The 18,445-nt window shown below is 46.6% G+C and overlaps 1 long non-coding RNA gene and 1 pseudogene across 1 annotated transcript in view; both read left to right on the plus strand.

Moving 5' to 3' along the window:
• Positions 1–18,445, plus strand: part of LOC147577045 (uncharacterized) — a 96,663-nt gene that overhangs the window by 26,361 nt on the left and 51,857 nt on the right. The gene's annotated exons all lie outside the window — the stretch shown is intronic.
• Positions 3,319–3,442, plus strand: LOC112850654 (U4 spliceosomal RNA; annotated as a pseudogene).

Below are 18,445 nucleotides of genomic sequence, written 5' to 3' on the forward strand. Positions count from 1 at the left end.
TGAGTTCGAGCCCCGCATCAGCAGGGCAGAGCCCGCTTTGGATCTCTGGCTCCCTCTCTCTCTGACCCTCCTCCGCGGTTGTTGTTGCACCATGGCACCTGCTCTGGTGGCCGGCCCGTGTGTAGCGTTTGCCGGACCATCTCTAAACCTTCTTTCAGAGACTCAAATGCACTGCAGCAGAGCAGACCCACCCGTGCAGCGGCTCCCACGTGCATGCCTTTGGCCTTGTGCTGTTGGGCTGTGGTGGCTCATGAAAGAATAATGACCCACATCCAGTTTTAAAGCTGCCCAGTGCTCCTCAGAGCCCAGCTGTCTAAACGTTTGCAAGGCTGGCAACGTGGCCCCGCGGGAGGAGGCCCCGAGACTCGCCCCAGGGTCGGCTTGGCTGCCCACCCCGGCTGGCTCCTGGCTGCCGTCACCGTGCCGGGGAGGGGACAGAAATGGCTCTGCCCGCCTCTTGCGTCCCAGGGCAGGAGCCAAGAGAATAGGGCCCTGCAGGGATTCTGTTCCCCTCCCGCGCGCGCAGGTGGACTTTGGAGCTTGGGAAGAATTCTGGTCTTAGAGGCAAGTCCTTCGACGAATCTGTTACCGCAGACATTCTCTTCCCCACCTTTGCTCGACAGCCGCCGTGCCAGGTACTAAGCCATCAACTCCCAGCTCTGAACCCGGTGTGCCGCGCTCGGCGGGGCGATGCTGGATCTGCCTTGCCCGCTGGCTCCCTGCCAGGATTTGCCAGCAGGGGCGCAAGAGGGAGGAAGGGTCTGCTCGCCGCCGTTTCCCTGCCGATGGGCGGGGGGCAGCACCCCGGCAATGCCTCCCCCCACCGGCAGCGCCCTCTCGGGCCACGGCAGCAGCCGAATGCCCAGCGTGGTTGTGTCAGTGCTCAGGGCCAGCCTCGCTGCTCCCCCTCGGAGACACCAGCGCCGGCCAGGGGACATCCCCTCCCCCGGAAGCCTCTGCGGGGGCCCTCCCCCCAACTTCGGCATCCTAACGGTCCCAGCATTCCTCCAGCGTTGCCCCAACCCCGGGGGTTTCACCTCGCCCTGGTGTTCGGGGTTCTGGAGTACCCAAAACGCGATTGCCCGGCTCCCTGCGCAGCCCCGGGCCTATCGGGCAGGTGCGTCACCTGTTCCCTGCCCTCCCTCCCTGACCTCGGTTATCTCATTACCAATATTCTAGGAAGGTAACAGCCCTTTCGGTTCCCGAAACACGCAGGCCACCCCTTCTCGCCGGTCCCCACGGCGGCTCTGTGCGGCCTGTACTAGCCGCGCCTCGGCATCCAGAGAGGCACAGGGACTTGCCCGCGGTCCTAGTGAGTGGCACAAGTTCACGTTTGTCGCCCCGGTTCTTCCTCTTTCCCCTGCGGCCTGTCTCGAGTTGAATGCACCTGCCGGCCAGCTGTAGTTACCTACCGTTTTCCTGTTGGCCTGCCACCGTGCCTGCCCTGCCCTTGGCCCTTGGGCTTTGAACTTTGTCCGTGGCTGTCTGGATCCTTCACCTTCTGCGGGGCATCTCCTTAACGCTGGTGTCCCTCCCCCTTCCCGTGAGTTTGCATTGAAACTAAAAGCTTTCTGCAACCTTGGACTTAGACCTCGTTCACTTAAAAGGCACTTCCCAGAACACTCAATTTTATTCATACCATAAAACAATCCATGTTAAATAGCTGGGTCACTGCATATTCGCAGACATCTCAGCTCTGAACTGCTTTATTTGGATGGCTACTGAAGCATATTCCCAGAAAAGATGCTGCTGGGTGGCACGGGAGAGGCTTGCCCGGGTTGGGTACTTCCAGGGCAGCTCCAGGCATCTTTCTGCCTTAGCGTCACCCCCCACGCCACCTGTGTGCTGCCACCGAGAACAGAAACATGCCCGAGGGAGTGCCCGCTCTCGGACTGCTTCCAGCGTAATTAATGAAAGCAGAGCTTTGCTTAAAGATCCTGCAGCAACAGTAAGTACCAGGCTGCAGCTACGTCAGAGGGGAAGGAGCACTGTATCCGGAGTTAGGGGACTGGCAGGAGTGAGAAACTTGAGCAAATACCAACCTGTGTGATCCTGAGTTTGCTTAACTTTAAAATGGGGATACTAATAATACTGTCCTAGACTGGGGAGTGATTTTGAAAATATTAGGATCCATGCATGGCCAAATTCTCCCTTCCCTATCATCCGTCATACCCATCAGGGTATCCCTCATACCGTCTTAAGGAAAGTATCCCCAAAATAAGGCAGTGGGAATCAAAGTAGAGCTTTATTGATTTCTCAGCAGGTACCTCAAACCCTCAGTGTGGTTGCATTGATTTTATATTGCTTCGTGGCCTAATACAGCACCCGTTTATTATCTCACGGTGTCTATGGGTCAGGATTTGGGGCATGGTTTACCTGGGTCCCCTGTTTCACGGTCTTTCGTGAGGCTGCGATCAAAGGGCTGCAATTCCCATCTGAAGGTTTGGCTGGCAAGGGTCTGCGTGGCTCATTCACGTGGCCGATGGCAGAATTCAGCTACTCACATGAGGTTACACTGAGAGCCTCAGCTCCTTGCCGGCTGTTGGCCCGAGGTCATCCTCAGTTCCTCGTCACGGGGACCCCTGCAATAGGGCAGCTTACGTCATCAAAGCCAGCAAAGGGCAGAGTCCGTTAGCAAGATGATGTAACACTTTTACACAGCCTCATCAGGGGCATCTTCTCACCTCTGCCAGGTGCTGCTGGCTGGAACCAAGTCACCATTGGGGCAACTGTCCTCACTGGGAGGGGATCACATCGGAGTGCAAACGCCAAGGGGTGGAGATCACCGGGGGCCTCTCAGAAGCTGCTTACCGCAATAGGGCTCTTGGATGCAAGCTGGATAAAGAATATGACTGGGACTTGGGTCTACAGTGGGGACTCCCACATCTCTCTCTCCCTTACCCACGCTATAAAATCTAAATCTTGGGATCCATTCGCCGAGGTGTACCTGGAGAGGGGGGTGTGAGCCTTCAAGTGGTCTGCTTATCCATCGCTGGCTTATTTGGTGGAAGGAAAAGGTGGATGATGCAGACTTACTCCAGGGGCCAGGCCTAAGGCAGGAGGAAAGGATTGAGCCTGGGATCCCGCACTGGCAACATGGCGACACGCTGAATGAATGATGTGGTCTCTGATCGGTTAGGTCAGCAACTCCCTTACACAGTAGGGTTCCCTGCAGTGGGAAGAGCAGAGGCGGCCCTGTAGGAAGAAGGGCTGAGCCCTGTGGCCCGGTGGCTGTGAAGGCTAAGTGGCAGCGTTATGCGACTGGACCAGGTGTGTTAAAGAGTATTTTAACGTTGAATTTTTAAAGAAGTCTTACATAGCTTTGCGCAGTGACAGTATCATAGCCAACGAGGTTTATCCGAGGCGCAATTGTTGCTAATTGAACCCTTTTCCCAATACTCCCGCCGTGACGACTTGAAATAAATGAGTCTTACACACGTATAAAATAAGCTCCAGGATAAGAGGTCACTGTGGCAAGAGGGTCCAGGAAAGATCTCATGGAGGAAATTAAATGTAAGATGCTGATAAGCAAAGGGAGGCCAGGTGAGGGCAAGGGTACAGAGGTGGGAAGCCCTGATTCATTCATTCAGCAATCATGATTGAGAACTGACTCTACACCAGCTCTTAAACTGAAAATCTGGAACTAAAAGTAACAGTGTGGACAAATGGAAGAGGCAGATGGGTGCACACAGAGCTTGACCATATACTGACCCAAGAAATAATTAAGATAGCTACAGAGCTTAAAAGGAGCTTAAAGGAGGAGAGGGGTTAATCCCACTGGACAGAGGAGAGAGGGAGCAAAGGGGTAAACAACACCACACAGAGAAAACCACACGAGTGAGATCCAAGATGTATCTTGCAGGCTGAACAAAGCAGATTATGGAGGCAGTGGGTGAGTCTGGTTGGAGGGGAAAGTTTTGTGCAAGGAAGAAGTGGGGGCTGTACATGCTCTGCCCAGTAACAGTGATGATCAGGGATCTTGTTGCATCTTCCTTCCCTTAGCTGCTGTATCAGTTAGCTGTTGCTGTGTAACAAACCACCCCCAAATGAAGTGGCTTAAAACACCACCTTTCCTTTCCTTTCTTTTCCTTTCCTTTCCTTTCCTTTCCTTTCCTTTCCTTTCCTTTCCTTTCCTTTCCTTTCCTTTCCTTTCCTTCCCTTCCCTTCCCCTCCCTTCCCCTTCCCCTTCCCCTTCCCCTTCCCCTTCCCCTTCCCCTTCCCCTTCCCCTTCCTCTTTCTTTCTTTCTTTCTTTCTTTCTTTCTTTCTTTCTTTCTTTCTTTCTTTCTTTCTTTCTTTCTTTCCTTTATTAAGGTATAATTGATACATCAAAAAACTACACATATTGAATGATATGATTTGATGAGTTCCAGCATAAATACACCCAAGATACCATCACTACCACAATCAAGGTAATAAATATATCCAAAAGTTTAGTTTCTTTGTATCTCTTTGCTTTTTGTTGTTGTTGTGGAAACACTTAACATGAGTCTACCCTGCTAACGATTTTTTAAGTGCACAACACCGTATTGTTAATCATAGGCCCTTTGTTGTATGGCAAGTCTCTAATTCATTTATCTTGCCCAACTGTAACTTTATACCCGTTGAACAAGTTACCATGCTAACGATTTTTTAAGTGCACAACATTGTATTGTTAATCATAGGCCCTTTGTTGTATGGCAAGTCTCTAATTCATTTATCTTGCTCCACTGTAACTTTATACCCATTGAACAAGTCCCCATATCCCCCTTCCCCCATCCTCTGGCAACCACCATTCTATTTAACAATTCATGATTTTGTGGCCTGGCTGAGCTCAGCTGGGAGGTTTTCCTGCTCTACATGATGTTGGCGGGGGTCACTCCTGTGTCTGCATTCAGCTGGGAGTTTGGCTGGGGCTAGGATGTCCAAAATAGCTTCCCTGACATGTTTCTTGCCTCGGTTCAGGTGTCTAGAATGACTGGCTGGGACTCCATCTCCAGATGGGCCCTCATCATATTTCTTCATGGCTGCTGGGTTCTACAAGAATAAAAGTGGGAACTGTCAGGTCTCCTAGGGCCTTGACATTCGAATTTGTACAACATCGTGTTTGCCATATTCTATTAGTCGAGACAAGTCCCGGGGCCAGATGTAAGGGTAAGGGAAATCGATTCCTTGCAGGGAGGAGTGGCGCATGTATACTGGGGGGTCATCACTGCAGATGGTCTACGACAGCTGCACCCTTGTCCTCATACTTGATGTAAGAAACGAGGTTCAGTTGAACCTTGCGGTAATTGCGATCATTCAAGCAAACGGAAGGGATCCCCTGGAGGGTTTGAAAGCTCTCAGGGCCTTATGTTCCCCCTGAAACCATGATGTTTTTGCCAGAGAATCTGCCAGTCCCATCTCAAAGACGAAGGAGTAAAAGACAGCACATTTTAATTCTCTCTCAAAAGTAAGCCAGACACGGGATGCCATCAGGATTTGAAAACATTTCTTTAAATCTGATGCACTTACATCCAAAGGCAGGTCATGAATTTTGCTTCATCAGTAAAGCTTCAATCTCCTTGATGAACATATGCAACAGAAACTGAACACAAAAGGCATAAAATTACCATGGTGATGGCTAATTGTGGCGAATCCGCATCTTAGTTCACAGTAACACAAATAACACTCCGGTGGGCTAAGGTGCTGGGATACAGAAAGTATTATTCTGTTTAAAAGGTTGTGAAAATCACAGTCTGCATACATTTGCACGCTCTGATTAAAGTCACATGAGAAATATAGAAAATCAAACATTACTTAATGGTGAATGGGAAAAGGACATCCTCATTTCCCCCAAAGCTATTTGGGACTCTGGTTTAGTATTATGGCGTGAGGGACTGCAATGTGGTTGGTATCCTCTGTAATCAAGAGATGTTGGGGAAACAAGGTATCGATTTTTAGGGTCCTCTTATCTCCCTCTCAGCAGCTTTTTTTTTTTTTTTTTTTTTTCGTTTATTTATTTTTGGGACAGAGAGAGACAGAGCATGAACGGGGGAGGGGCAGAGAGAGAGGGAGACACAGAATCGGAAACAGGCTCCAGGCTCTGAGCCATCAGCCCAGAGCCCGACGCGGGGCTCGAACTCACGGACCGCGAGATCGTGACCTGGCTGAAGTCGGACGCTTAACCGACTGCGCCACCCAGGCGCCCCTCTCAGCAGCTTTTTATACGTTGGCATCTTCTTTCCCAGATGCCCAGAGCTCCTCAGGAACCGGTGCTGTGGGAGGCACCACGGGGAAGACAAAGTCAGGAGAAATACGAGGCTGAACTTTACTGTCATACCCAGGAGGCCTCAACACCTGCCAACTTTGGGCAGTTTAGCTCCGTGAGACTTCATTTCCTTATGTATAAACTGGGAAATGTATGCATCTTGAATAAAAGCAGCCCGAACATAATGGTTGTTTAACGTCCATGTTAGAAAAGACCAGTGCACATGAGATAATGGCCGTCAGGGAGGCTCCAGCGATGCACTAAAATGTGGTTTGGATTCTAGGTTCTGGAAAAATTCAGAAAAGGAGGTCAGGTTTCCTGAGTAAGGAGAGGCTTGGGCTGGCATAGTCGGGGCAGGCTAAGAGGCTGTTCTTGGGAGGCATCTAATGGGGAAACGTGTGGAGGCAGAAATAGGCATGTTGGTGGACAGCGGAGAGACTTACAATGGTGTGCAGGAAAGCAACGGTGACCCATGATGGGGTCACATCATGGAAGGCAGTGAAACCTAGGCCTAGGAGTGTCCTTAGCAAGGAGGCTTAAGCTCTGAATGCCTTTAGGCAACTGCACATATTCCCAATTATTTTAGGTTTGTGTGACGTACTCCCTACTTCCCAGCCAAACCCACTTCAGTTTCTGTTTTTCCCTCTTTTTCCAAATCACACTGTCCTCTTCCTTCTGTAATCTGCTGTTTACTTCCAAGCGCAATTAAAGGACTGGGCCGAAAGCAAATGGAGCACATCTTGCCAACTCTACCTGCAAAACGCATTGCATTTGCTTAACTGTGACTCAGATTTGGAACGACCCAAAAAGGAAAGGGCAATAGTGTTTGGGTGGTGACGGAACCATCCATTACACTGCTGGAAGCCAAGACGGGGAGCCAGTAGAACTATTTGAGAAAAGATGAGCCGTGAAGCAAGATTAATAATAACTCTTCGTGCCTGTGTTGTGATTTTGCAGAGTTTAGAACATTCTCACAGCCAGTAACTCATGTAATTTTTAGGACAACCCGTGAGGTTGTTAAAGAACATGTTGTTGTCCTTATTCTACACATGGGAGGGGTGAGATGGAAAGAAAAAGAAGGCTTGCCCAAAGTCACACAGCGGGCAGCTGGTGGGGCAAATGGAGGCTCAGGTGGCTTGTTACGTTTTTACCCATCAAAGATACGTCCCACGTCTACTGCTCCTGACGTTTGCTCTGATCACCCCCACCATGGTCCTGGTAGGGACACTGGGTCAGGGATTAAGTAGTTGGGAAATCAGTCGGAAGGCTATTTTGGTGACCCAGACACAAGGGGGGGGAGGGTTCATGACTATAGATCCTCCCTCTTTTCCAGGACCCCTCTGGGCATTGTTTCGCAGTCTCCCAAGGGGCCTCCTTTCTTTTGTCCACTCCTTAGACATGGACATCTCTCCGTGTTTGGCCACGGTCTCTATTCTCTTCTTGGTCTTTGTGCTCCCGTGGGTGACACCTGCCTCTCTCCACCATGCTTTTGCCGTCATTTCTAAATTCGCATCTGTAGCCACACTCACTCCCAGATCCAGATCCATTTAAGGACAGTATCTTGACTCACAAATCTCACCCTTTCTCTTTGTCTCTGGAGTCACACACTGGCCTTTGTCCCTTCCTGCCCCTGAACCCTAAATTCTCCCTCTCCTGTGAATCCTTCTTAGTAACATTGAAAATGCTCAGATGTCTCCCACTAAAGAATGAAAACAAGAAACAAGCTTCCTCAAATGATCTTCGAACCCACTTCTGTCTGCAACCACAGACCCATTTCTCCTCTCTCCTTCGTGTACGAACTTCTCTGGGGCATTTTGGGTGCTTGCTGTCTCCATTCTCCACCTCCCACCCACACTTCTCAGCCGACTAATCTGGTCCCCACCATCATAGGTCTGGCTGGGACCCCCGGGGACCTCCATGTCGCGAAATCTAGTGATGCCTTCTGTGTCCACCCAGTCACTCCACTAGAAATCTGAGAATCATCCTTGATTGCTTCATTTCCCACCACACTTAGGCACTAAAGTCCTATAGCTTCTATCTCAATATTGCACGTATGTGCACCCTTCTCTTGAGCCCCACCTTCCCCATCTTAGTAAAGGAATTCTTTTGCTCAAAATACTGTAACAGCTTCGAATTTGTGCTTCTGACACCACCAACACTGCCTCCTAATTCACTTTCACTGTCGGAGTCGTGGCTCTAAAATACTTGTACGCATGTCGTTTCCTTCTCAAAGTTTCAACAGTCTCCTGTTTGGGTGAAAGATAAAAACGTAAACTCCTTTGCATTCTTTTCTTGCTGATTGTTGCTAACAGGTTCAGAGTCCTCTCTTCCTGTTTGTCCCGTCTCCTTCCTCTCTTTGTTCCCGACACAACAAAGGCCCTTCCCATAGTGCTCATGTGTGGCCGGACTTGCTTCTGCCCTTGTTTTTGTTGATGTTCTTCATTCTTCCTGGGATGCTCTCCTTGCCAGCCTAGCAAATGTTTTCCTGTCCTTCTGGCTCAGCAGCCTGACATCATGTCCTTCTTCTGGGAAGCCTTTCTTGCTCCCCTCCCTTAAGGCAGATTGCACGCTGCTTCTCTTAGGTCCCCAGCACACACGGTATACACTTGTTCTAAAGTAAGGACCTATTTTTGAGCTTGGATTCCCAGGAGAGGGGTCCCGCTGCCTCACCTGGGGAGCTACAACGCTTAGCACGATCATGCCTGGCTGGCACTCAACCAACGGTTTTTAAACACATGGATATGTTTACATCGAGTGAGGTAATCGTTTGTCAGCCACAGGAACCCCCCCACTTGGGCTAATTTGTGCAGGATTTATGTTGAGGCTTCTGGAAATGATACCCAAACCATATGCAGTACAGGCAGGCTCTGCAGAATATCAGAGAGCTGTCAGGCAGTCGTTCTCTTTGTCTTTCTCTGGGGCTTGCTTCTTTCTTGTCTGCTCCTATCTGCACATCTTCTCCGTCCTCCTCTTCTATACCCGCTTTCTCTGCGAGGCCCTCACTCTCTGAAGCTCCATAGCTTTGGCTGGCATCCAGCTTTGCATCACGCGTCTGCTCTCAGCACATGCTGCAGTGCCAACACCTGACTTGCAACAGTCCCTGTGTCTCAGTTCACATCATCTAGGAAATTTATCGGTTCGTGGCCAGCCAATGGGATGGCTACCTTTGAATTGATTCCATTCACTGTCGCTAAGGGGGAAAAGTGACTTGGCCTGAAGCTGTTGGTTAGAAAGGAGTATCTGACATGGGATGTTGAAAGGGCAGGTAAATTGATAGATTACCAAAGAAGGGACAGAATCACAGTTTTGTAAATTTGCTTATCAGAACCACTGCAGCTGGGAGTCATGTGAATAGCTGAAGCCGTGGACAGTCATTTCTCCAAGCTTTCAGTGCCCCAGAGAGCCTTCTGTCCACCTCGGCCCTGTATCAACTCCAGATTCTTCATCCCGTCTCCAGCCTTGGTGTCTTTCAGTCCAGCAAATCAGCCTCACACCTAGGATATCAAACGGAAGCCGACTGATCACTCAGCGAGGGTATGGCTCAGCCTTCGGGTGTTTAACACAGGCTGACTTTTATGGCAGCAGTTCTGGGCCAATAAAGTGCTTTGTCCTGAACTGGCATTTCTGGAGGGAGTAGCTCTAGCCCCACGCATTAGAGATTGGGCTTTAGACCCTGGCTGGGTCTTCCGTTCTCCAATTCTTCCCGAGGGCGTTGCTTTTGTGGATTTGCAGGTATCCAAGAAGTAGTGTGAAGTAGAAAGACCACAATTGTGAAGTCAGACAGGCTTGTGTTTCATTTTCACCTTTAATCTTTGCATGCTTCTGTCTTTCCTTCTCCGATAACCCAGAGTAATTTCCCAGGGGGCACATGTACAGAGTTGAGTGTCCTAGGCTCGTTTTGGGCTTATGATGCAAACAAGCCCAGGGATACCTCGTTTATTGCTTCCCACCAGCGAACTAGTATATCTTCCAACTCAGGGCACCCTGAGTCTCTGGGCCATCCGATAAAAGAAATGATTTGTGTTTGAGGTTCAGAGGTGATGAGAGCGATGTCGTCAAGACTGACGTTTCTATTTGGACATCTGGGTGTAGGGCTTTGAGGAATTGTCAAGGAATGGCATGTTTGACATTATTTGGGCATCTGGAGGCAGGAGAACCAGTCTTAAAAGAAGTTTTTTGGGGGAAAATGATCAAACCTCCAGGCTCAGTCTCCTTTTGTATGAATTATAGACTGTAAGGAATGTACTGTAGGAGGAGTAAGGCTTGTCAGAGTCTTGGATACGGTCGCTGGAATAAACAATCAGTTGAAGAAGGTCAAGGCTGCTCTCTTCCTCTGTCACTGGTAATATTGTGCAAGTTGTGCTACTTCCCAGGACACAAGAGGGCCGGTGAACAAACTGAGGAAGTTTGAAATTTGGTGGTCTCCAAACTGTAAGCCAAACTAAGCCTATTTGGGTGCTCTACCTGTGCTCATGATGTTCTGTGGCCAAGTAAACTCTGCCTAAAAGGAAGTTTAAAAGGTTTTATTTATAATTTAAAGAACTTATTGCAACATTGGTCAGAATGTTTAATATGCAGACACACACACACACATATATACATATATATATATATACACACATATATATATATAATATATATATATATATATAAAATCTGGGGGTACATATGGTATGTAGCACCAAGCTTGTTTTAAATTCTTTTAAACATTTATTTACTTTTGAGAAGCAGAGTGAGACAGAGCATGAGTGGGGGAGGGGCACAGAGAGAAGGAGGCCACGGAATCCAAGGTAGGCTCCGGGTTCTGAGCCATCAGCACAGAGCCTGATGCGGGGCTCGAACTCACTGACCCTGAGATCATGACCTGAGCTGAAGTCGGACGCTTCACCCACTGAGCCACCCAGGCGCCCCTTACCAAGCTTGTTTTATGATACAATCCCTTTTCCCACTTTTCTTTTTGGTAGAATACCTTATGAGGCCATCATTATACGAAACCCTGTAAAGCCGTGCGGAAGTTAACTTCAACAAACACTGTTCCTCGCTGTGCATGTACGTAGGACTGTGTTAAGTATTGCAGGTAATGAGACTAGTCAGGAGTCCTTCAGTCATATGAGATTAAGACCCAGTTTTAGCCAGTTAAACTGAAACGTGGAGTATATTGACTCACGTATCTTGGAAGACCAAGAAGCGGGCTAGCTTTAGGTGTAGCACTATTGAGGTGTTCATTGCTGAATGCACATTCAACAAGGTTGAGTGACGTTGGCGAATTTCTCTATTTCTTGTCTCTTCTTGGTACCATTATGGGACAGGCTCTGTTCAGGTGCCAAATGCCGTAGGTTGGGTTCCCGGGAAACAGACTCTTGAATGGGGAGTTTACTGGGGAGAGCCCTTGGGTATTACACCTGTGGGGAAGTGAGAAGGATGTGATTGGGCATGAACCCTGAAGTGGTTGCAACCAAAGCCTCAGCTTATCCTGAGCTAATTCTGTAATTAGCTAATTACAGCTAATTCTGTAAGAAGCTCTGGAACCCGTCAGAGTTGCGGCCACATGGAAGCAAAGAGTCTATGGCTTTCTATTCTGCCATCAGAGGTCACAGCACCAACTCCATGGTAGTGGCTAGGGTCACTCTCTGGGAGGGAGCGTAAGTTGATGATGTATTTCCTTGTGGCAGAAAGCAAGTCCCAGTGAAAGACCCAGTTCTGAGTCACCGGCCACCAACACTTCTGGCAGCTGGGGAGAGGAGTGTGTCGGCCCCGGAAGGGGTAGCTGGACAGAGTAGTACAGGCCCACTGAGGTCAGCCGACATGGTCCTGCCAGTTCAAGGCCGAACCCTAGAACCTTCTCACTCAGTATTTCAGGAGAGAGACTTTCTTTTCAGGAGACGTTTGCGAAGAGGGAATTTCGCTGTTCAGCTTGGGTGCCTACTGCCCCTGTGATGGAGGAGGTGGATGTCATGTGGTTGACAGATCCCCCCTTATGTGGGAGGGGCAGTCCCCCAAAGGAATACGTGCTGCACAGACAGAGAAGGACCAGTGTCACGTATGGCCTTCAGGATCTTCCTGCACCAGAGAACAAGAAAGCACATCCACAGGTGATGATTACTAGTACTTTTACGGCCCGGGACCACTTTGTCTTCTTGTTTTACAGGTTAAGATAGAGAAGGAAACCTTGTTTCTAGCTTACATTTGCGCTCACTCCCAAATCTGTATTCTACATTTTAATTTTGGAGATAACTCTACATATAGCCTAGTGTGGGCTGGTCCGTTTTGATTAAGAATGTGTTTAGAAAAGACAAGAGGTGGGGCGCCTGGGTGGCGCAGTCCGTTAAGCGTCCAACTTCAGCCAGGTCACGATCTCGCGGTCCGTGAGTTCGAGCCCCGCGTCAGGCTCTGGGCTGACGGCTCGGAGCCTGGAGCCTGTTTCCGATTCTGTGTCTCCCTCTCTCTCTGCCCCTCCCCCGTTCATGCTCTGTCTCTCTCTGTCCCCAAAATAAATAAAAACGTTGAAAAAAAAATTAAAAAAAAAAGACGAGGAAAAAAAATGAGGTCGGAATAATTTCCAACCTAATGTATATAGAAGTACCCTCCTGTGAATATTCTTGTCTAACTTTAGTCGTTGTTTAAAGATTTATGCTGGTTCATTAATAATGATGTACTCGCTCAGATTTGTTGAATGCTTACTATTTGCCAGAGACACAAAGAGGCATTTGATATTCATCATCTCAAGCAATCTTTATGACAACCTTGCCATAAATACCATTACTGTCCCCATTTGACAGGTAAGGGAGCTGAGGTTAAATGAGGTAAAGTAATTTTTCCAACGTCTTATAGGTAATAAATGGGGTTTGACTCTAAAACCTGGTGCTCTCCTATGTTGCCTTATTACTAATGCTGACATCTTTTCACCAGGGTTTTTCAAAACAAATTCTTACCTTAGTTGAACACTTAATACCTCGATTCTTGTACAGCAAATTAAAGAATTTGAAATGGAAGATATATTGGAATGATGTCTTTTAACTTATTTCTGGAGATATCTCCATCTGTATTGGAATCGTGTCTTTGATGTTTTAACATTAAAATTGATTTTTTAAATGATATTACCACAGCATGAAAACCAACAGAGGCTAAAACGTTTGTCCTTGATAACTACCATCCCTTCACCTGTTTTTCTTTTTGTGTTTCCTCATAGCTCCGGTCTCTAGAAAGCACTATGTTTACCTATCTGTACCCATGACAGAACTATTAGGTTGAACCATGTGGAGTTTTCAGTATTTTACAGTTTTCCAATGAAAATGGTAATTGATGTGACTCAACCTAATATTTTTTTCACCTTTAATTCAGTACTTTGCATTAGCCTTTTTTTCCCCATATTGCTACATAGCCTTCTTGTCATCCAATGTCTGATGTTCCATAAAGTGTAAGTTCTCTTAACTATTTGAGTTATCCTTTGTTCTTTACCGGAGTAAACAAATGCCTTCCTACACAAATATTTCCCTCTCTGGATTATTTCCTCAGCATAAATTCCTAGTGATGGAAATTACTGGATTCAAGAAAATTAGTATTTTATCCTTTGATATATATATAGCTAAATTTACAGACAGAATCTATTTAAATTGCAGTCAACAGTGTATAAGTGTACTAACTTCATCAGGACCTGCTTAGCCTTGGGTATTATCATTATTTTTGATAATATAATAGGTATAAAATGGTACTTGATGAATATTTTTGTTTGTCTTTGATCACAGCAAGGTAGAGCATTTTCAAATGTTTGTTTACTAATTTCAATTCCTCCTGCATAGATGATCAGATCATATTCTTTGCTCATTCATCTATCGGGCATCTTACTTGATGATCATGTGCATCTGATATAACATAGATAGTAACCCTTTATCTTCCTTTAAACACATTTTAATCCTTTTTCTCTTAAGTTTTATTATATTATTTTAGAAGTTATAAGATAAATCTTTTATTGCATTATATCTGAATTTTTCCCATCGATGAAAGCTTAGAAAGTTTTAATTCCTGTATATATTTAAATGTTATATTTTATTTTATTTTTTGCCATATTTCATAGGATTTTAAAATATTTACTTTTTTAGTGATGCAGAATTTATTTTGACTTATGGTATAAGTTGCGGATATAAACTAATTTTTTTTTAAATTTGCTGATCAGATATCTCTAAGCTATTTCTTAAATTTGTTTTCCTTTCTCCATTGTATAGAAATGCTTCCTTTAAGTGTATAAAAATATTTAATGTGATAGAGTCTATATCTGGAGCATTTATTTGGTTTTCACATTTTTTTTTTTTTTGTGGTGCCAGATATATTTCAATACCTGACAGGATGGTCTCCTCCACTCATTTTCAATTTTTATAATTTGAGAACATTTAAAATCCCCCCCCATTTTTGCCCCTATATTTTTCTTTTTTTTTTTTTAAATTTTTTAATGTTTATTTATTTTCAAAAGACAGAGAGACACAGTGTGAACAGGGGAGGGGCAGAGAGAGAGGGAGAGACAGAATCTGAAGCAGGCCCCAAGCTCTGAGCTGTCAGCACAGAACCCGACGTGGGGCTCGAACTCACGAACTGTGAAATCATGACCTGAGCCAAAGTCGGACACCCAACTGACTGAGCCACCCAGGCGCCCCTATATTTTTCAACTTAGGCCAATTTAATAATATTTTACAATTTCATAATTTGGTTAGATTTAAAAATAGTATATCAGTTTTCTTTTGCTGTTATAAAATAGCACCCCAAACTTAATTGCTTACCTCCACGCAGATTAGTTACCTTATAGTTCTGCAGGGTAGAAGTTTGATGCTGGGCTCACCTGACCAAAATCAGAGTGCAGTAGGGCTGTGATTCCTTTGTGGAGGCTCTCAGGAGAGAATTCACTTCCTTGTCCTTTCCAGCTTCTAGGGGTTACCTGTATTCCTTGGCTCATGGGCCCCTCTTCCATCGTCAAAGGCAACAAATGTTGTTTCCCTCTGTTTTTCCCTCTGAGGAGCCAGAAAATATTCTTCAATTTTAACGACCCTGGTGAATAGATCAGGCTCTGGATAATCCAGGATAGTTTCCCCCCATTGCAGGGTATTCACCCTTGGTCACCTCTGCAAAGTCTCTTTTACCACATAAGGCAACATATTCATAGGTACTGAGATGTAAAATGTAGACACGTTCGTGGGGTATGAAATTTGCCCACGGGGGCACCTGCGTGGCTCTGTCGGTTAATCGTCTTGACTCTTGATTTCGGCTCAGGTCACGATCTCATGGTTTGTGAGTTCAAGCCCCACGTCAGGCTCTGCACTGACAGTGTGGTGCCTGTTTGGGATTTTCTCTCTCTCCTTCTCTCTCTGCCCTTCCCCTGCTCGCTCCCTCCAGCTCTAAAAACATAATTTGCCCACAAAAAGTAGCATCAGAATTTTTAAGGGGATTATGTTAAATATATGTTAAATGAATTTGTTATTTATGCAGTATTTCACTTTCCCATCCATCAGTAAGTGATCACCTGGTGCCATTTTCAGGATTCCTTTAGTGGTTTTTGAAGACCCTTTCTCCTTAATTGCACTCCTTAAACTTCTATGCTCTTGTGCTGGCAGGACAGGTGCTCCTTAAACTTCTAGTTTGTGTGGTGCTATTGTGAGCAGGACTTCTGCCCACACTCCTCCCCAGTACATTTTTCTAACAAGCTACTGCTTGACATCCTTAATTCTTTGTGAAAATTGATTCCCAAATGTAATCTTAATTTGGCATCCAGTCTACAAGGAGAAACATACGCTGGCAATACATGGGGCTGTGCGGATGCAGCCCCCAGGGAATCAGCCCAGGATGCCATGTTGAAAAATCTCCATTTTCACCACTTACTTGAAAAGATGAGAAAATGCTGAGCATTGAGATGACCTTCAAAGCTTAAGAAAGGTTACTGGATACTCGACCTAGTTTGCTCAGTGTCCCGAGCAGAAGGACACCCAGCAGTCCAGGAGCTGCCCTGGCAAAAGGAAGTGGCATATGAGCCTGGGGTGGAGAGGTGAGGCCTTGCCTAGGGACCCTGCACAGCCCCTGTCTCCAAATGATTGATTAATTTCTACCTCAGCAGATTGCAGCTTGTGACCACCTCCTTCTGAGTTTGATATTCATGTTGGAAGGAGACTTGTGATGTGGAAGAAGGGTCTTTGAATTGGGAAATAGGCCTGGTTCCAGCCTCAGTGGAGAGCTGGGCTGAGCCATAGGGTGGCGAAGAGGTGATGTGATTCCTCAGGGGATCAGTTCTCTTATTTGTAATAGGGGGAGTTGGACTAGATCTTTCAGCTTATAAAGTCATGGAGATTTGAAAGAAGGCCAATTCCATTTGAAGAAGGAACAAAGCACCAGTTATTTCAATTCCCACGTTTTCCCCCCTCTACATTGACTCTGGAGTAACACTTAGGATGTCAAAGTTCTTTTTGACCCTTCACTCTAGAAACGTCTCTGACCTTGTGAGCTAATTCTCATCTCAGCCCCGGAGCTCATAAGCAGCCTCAGAATTCTCCAAGTAGTGACGATGGGCCCTGACACCCCTTCTAAATGGTAGGTGTATAGGATTCAAAACGCATTGGTCTCCTGACACTGGATCTCCCTGGGTGTGTTCCACAGGAAGGCTTGCTGTGGAGGCCAGAAGGAGAAACCTCACAGGCTTGTCTTCAAGATTCAGATAAAGTCCGATGCCTTGGCTCCTTCAGGAAATACTCCCTTGTGGATCCTGTTGAAATGATACCCTCCCCCTCTGTTTTATGCACTGAAAAGTCTTGATATTTTGCCTCTTCACCAGCTACTGTTCCCTCCTCTGCAGATCAGGGACTCCGATGGCCAACAAGATCCAGAGGATAGCTTGGAGAAGCTGTGGTTTCAGCTCCAAACTCAACAGACCACAGTACTTTTCCCTGAAATTCTGCCTGTGGCCCGTCTTCTACTTAGTGTCAGTGCTCTCTGTGTAAAGCCTGGTGGCTGAGGCCCAGTCCCACCTGGAGGTCCGGCAAAGCGTTGGTGTCACTGGGCCTTCTTTGAACTCGAGGTTTCCTTCCTCCCTCATGCCCGAGATGGTTGTCATCTGTTGTAAGTTTCCACACAGCTGCGGGAGGTGAAAGCTGACTTCCCTTATCAACGTTATAACTTGCTGTCGGCAGAGGCATCCTGTTCATCCCCAACCCTTTCCTGGGTTGAGCAAGGGAGTGGACCATGAACCTTAAAGTCCTGGGAACCATGTCATAGCACAGATAGCATGGCAGAACCTGCAGTTATGGCAATTTTATAGACCTTATCGAGGGCCTTTATAAACCAGACCCTGTGGGTGTGGAGGCTCATCTTGAAGAGCCCAGAGTCTCGTTTGGAATCCAGACATAGGAACAGTTAATTCTAGTATGGTGATATAAATGATAACTATAGGGCACACACCTTGCTGTTGACTTGCTGGGTTGAGAAATGAATTTCTGGGAGGCTAGTGATTAAGAGAAGCCCCAAAGATTGGGAAAACCACAACTTGTGTGGTATTCTCTTTTGAAGGTTTAATGGAGAATTTAATGGGGGAAAAGGTTTTCCTCCTTTCTTTCTTTTTTAACATTATATAACTATACTACTTTATTACTCGTATTTAAAAATTGGGGGCCAGGCTGAGTGCCTGCGTGGCTCAGTTGGTTAAGCGTGCGACTTCAGCTCAGGTCATGATCTCACACTTTCATGAGTTTTGAGCCCCGTGTCAGACTCTGTGCTGACAGCTCAGAGCTTGCTTGGATTCTCGGTCTTCCTCTCTCTCTGCCCCTCCCACGCTCGCACTCTGTCTCTCTCTGTCTCTCTGTCTCAAAAATAAACATTAAAAAAAATTGGGGGCCAGGCAGATTTAATTTAGGATTCTAGCTCTCTTACTACCTTTGTGGTCCTGGAGAAGTTTCTTAATGTCTCTGACCTTCATTTTCTCAGTGAAGATTCACTGAGCTAACGCACATGGTGATCTTAGCTACTTGTCTGGCACTTACACATCAGCTCTCATTAATGCTATTATTATTACTGTTACTGTTGGAAAATCAGAGTGATGTAACAAAGGGAACTGTTATTATGAACCTGAGACTGACAATCCAGTTGGACATTATTCAGTGGCAGGAACCGTTACAGAGAGCCATCCCGAGGGTTATGGAAAGTCCAGAAACCCAAAGCTGGCATGGTCACAGAGAAACCCTCAACTTCAG

This window comes from Puma concolor, chromosome C2 (genome assembly GCF_028749965.1).
Source record: "Puma concolor isolate L17-30 chromosome C2, mPumCon1.1.hap2, whole genome shotgun sequence".
In the NCBI taxonomy this organism is placed as follows: Eukaryota; Metazoa; Chordata; class Mammalia; order Carnivora; family Felidae; genus Puma; species Puma concolor.